This window comes from Zea mays, chromosome 4, assembly GCF_902167145.1.
Source record: "Zea mays cultivar B73 chromosome 4, Zm-B73-REFERENCE-NAM-5.0, whole genome shotgun sequence".
Lineage (NCBI taxonomy): Eukaryota > Viridiplantae > Streptophyta > Magnoliopsida > Poales > Poaceae > Zea > Zea mays.
In genome coordinates this window covers 12,476,076-12,479,871 of record NC_050099.1, presented here as the reverse complement: position 1 = coordinate 12,479,871, position 3,796 = coordinate 12,476,076, and positions in this window count along the sequence as shown.

The following is a 3,796-nucleotide window of genomic DNA, read 5'->3' as shown; positions in this document are numbered from 1 at the left end:
GTCCGTCCCTCTCGACCCCAGCAACGACGCCTCCAAGCAGATCCGGATCGGCTCCGAGCTCGATCCCAAATAGGAAGCAGTGCTCGTCGACTTTCTCTGCGCAAACGCCGACGTTTTCACGTGGAGTCCCTCGAACATGCCCGACATACCGAGGGATGTCTCCGAGCACTCGCTGGATATCCGAGCTAGAGCCCGACCCGTGAAGCAGCCTCTGCGCCGATTCGACGAAGAAAAGCGCAGAGCCATAGGCGAGGAGATCCACAAGCTAATGGCGGCAGGGTTCATCAAAGAGGTATTCCATCCCGAATGGCTTGCCAACCCTGTGCTTGTGAGAAACAAAGGAGGGAAATGGCGGATGTGTGTAGACTACACTGGTCTAAACAAAGCATGTCCAAAAGTTCCCTACCTTCTGCCTCGCATCGATCAAATCGTGGATTCCACTGCTGGGTGCGAAACCCTGTCTTTCCTCGATGCCTACTCAGGGTATCACCAAATCAGGATGAAAGAGTCCGACCAGCTCACGACTTCTTTCATCACACCTTTCGGCATGTACTGCTATGTTACCATGTCGTTTGGTTTGAGGAATGCGGGTGCGACATACCAAAGGTGCATGAACCACGTGTTCGGCGAACACATTGGTCGAACGGTCGAGGCCTACGTCGATGACATCGTAGTCAAGACGAGGAAAGTCTCCGACCTCCTTTCCGACCTTGAAACGACATTCCGGTGTCTCAAGGCGAAAGGAGTAAAGCTCAATCCCGAGAAGTGCGTCTTCGGGGTCCCCCGAGGCATGCTCTTGGGGTTCATCGTCTCCGAGCGGGGCATCGAGGCCAACCCGAAGAAAATCGCGGCCATCACCAACATGGGGCCCATCAAGGACTTGAAAGGCGTGCAGAGGGTCACGGGATGCCTTGCGGCTCTGAGCCGTTTCATCTCGCGCCTCGGCGAAAGAGGCCTGCCTCTGTACCGCCTCTTAAGAAAGGTCGAGTGCTTCACTTGGACCCCTGAGGCCGAGGAATCCCTCGGGAACTTGAAGGCGCTCCTCACGAACGTGCCCATCTTGGTGCCCCCCGCTGCCGGAGAAGCCCTCTTAATCTACATCGCCGCTACCACTCAGGTGGTCAGCGTCGCGATCGTGGTTGAGAGACGCGAAGAGGGGCATGCATTGCCCGTCCAGAGGCCAGTCTACTTCATCAGTGAGGTACTGTCCGAGACCAAGATCCGCTACCCACAAATTTAGAAGCTGCTGTACGCGGTGATCCTGACGCGGCGGAAGTTGCGACACTACTTCGAGTCTCATCCGGTGACTGTGGTGTCATCCTTCCCCCTGGGGGAGATCATCCAGTGCCGAGAGGCCTCGGGTAGGATTGCAAAGTGGGCGGTGGAAATCATGGGCGAGACAATCTCGTTCGCCCCTCGGAAGGCCATCAAGTCCCAAGTCTTGGCAGACTTTGTGGCTGAATGGGTCGATACTCAGCTCCCAACAGCTCCGATCCGACCGGAACTCTGGACCATGTTTTTCGACGGGTCGCTGATGAAGACAGGGGCAGGCGCAGGCCTGCTCTTCATCTCGCCCCTCGGGAAGCACCTACGCTACGTGCTACGCCTCCAATTCCCGGCGTCCAACAATGTGGCTGAGTACGAGGCTCTGGTCAACGGGTTGCACATCGCCATCGAGCTAGGGGTCCGACGCCTCGACGCTCGCGGTGACTCGCAGCTCGTCATCGACCAAGTCATGAAGAACTCCCACTGCCGCGACCCGAAGATGGAAGCCTACTGCGATGAGGTTCGGCGCCTGGAGGACAAGTTCTACGAGCTCGAGCTCAACCACATCGCCCGACGATACAACGAGACTGTGGACGAGCTGGCTAAGATAGCCTCGGGGCGGACAACGGTTCCCCCGGACGTATTCTCCCGAGACCTGCATCAACCCTCCGTCAAGACCGACGACACGCCCGAGGCACCCTCGGCTCAGCCCGAAGCACCATCGGCTCCGCCCGAGGCGCCCTCGGCTCAGCCCGAGGCACCCTCGGCTCATCCCGAGGCACCCTCGACCCCCCGAGGGTGAGGCACTGCGCGTCGAGGAGGAGCGAAGCGGGGTCACGCCTAATCGAAACTGGCAGACCCCGTACCTACAATATCTCCATCGAGGAGAGCTACCCCTCGACCGAGTCGAAGCTCGGCGGTTGGCGCAGCGCGCCAAGTCGTTCGTCTTGCTGGGGGACAGGAAGGAGCTCTACCACCGCAGCCCCTCAGGCATCCTCCAGCGATGCATATCCATCGCCGAAGGCCAGGAGCTCTTACAAGAAATACGCTCGAGGGTTTGCGGTCATCACGCAGTGCCTCGAGCCCTTGTTGGAAACGCCTTCCGACAAGGTTTCTACTGGCCGACCGCGGTGGCCGACGCCACTAGAATTGTCCGCACCTGCCAAGGGTGTCAATTCTATGCGAGGCAGACACACTTGCCCGCTCAGGCCCTGCAGACGATACCCATCACCTGGCCGTTTGCTGTGTGGGGTCTGGACCTCGTCGGTCCCTTGCAGAAGGCACCCGGGGGCTACACGCACCTGCTGGTCGCCATCGACAAATTCTCCAAGTGGATCGAAGTCTGACCCCTACACAGCATCAGGTCCGAACAAGCGGTGGCGTTCTTCACCAACATCATCCATCACTTTGGGGTCCCGAACTCCATCATCATCGACAACGGCACCCAGTTCACCGGTAGGAAGTTCCTGGACTTCTGCGAGGATCACCACATCCGGGTGGACTAGGCCGCCGTGGCTCACCCCATGACGAATGGGCAAGTAGAGCGTGCCAACGACATGATTCTGCAAGGGCTCAAGCCGCGGATCTACAACGACCTCAACAAGTTCGGCAAGCGATGGATGAAGGAGCTCCCCTCGGTGGTTTGGAGTCTGAGGACAACGCCGAGCCGAGCCACGGGCTTCACACCATTCTTTCTAGTCTATGGGGCCGAGGCCATCTTGCCCACAGACTTAGAATACGGTTCCCCGAGGACGAGGGCCTACGACGACCAAAGCAATCGAGCTAACCGAGAAGACTCACTGGACCAGCTGGAAGAGGCTCGAGACATGGCCTTACTACACTCGGCGCGGTACCAGCAGTCCCTGCGATGCTACCACGCCCGAGGGGTTCGGTCCCGAGACCTCCAGGTGGGCGACTTGGTGCTTCGGCTGCGACAAGACGCCCGAGGGCGACGCAAGCTCACGCCTCCCTGGGAAGGGCCATTCGTCATCGCCAAGGTTCTGAAGCCCGGGACGTACAAGCTGGCCAATAGTCAAGGCGAGGTCTACAGCAATGCTTGGAACATCCGACAGCTACGTCGCTTCTACCCTTAAGATGCTTTCAAGTCGTTCGTACACCTCATTCACACACAAAGTCTAACCATCAAGGAAGGGTCAGCCTTGCCTCGGCAAAGCCCGACCCTCCCTCGGGGGCTAGAAGGGGGGAACCCCCTCCGCGGCAAAATTTTCCTCGGAAAAGATTTTTTCTGGCAGAACGTCTTTCGTGCTTTTTGACTACTTCAAAAGTGGGATCCTGAAAACGACGGAGTACATGTAAGCAGCCAAGGCTGACCGAGCCGAGGGACTCCTATGCCTCCGGGATACGGATACCTCACTCATCACCTTCTGCGATAAGTAACTCACGCTCGGATAGGTGATTCCGCGGACCGAACAAGTCTTCACGCTCGAAAACTCTTCTGCCGAAACGATTTTTCAGGCCTTCTCGACTATATCGATAGCAGAATCCTACGGACGAGTAAGAGTACACGTAA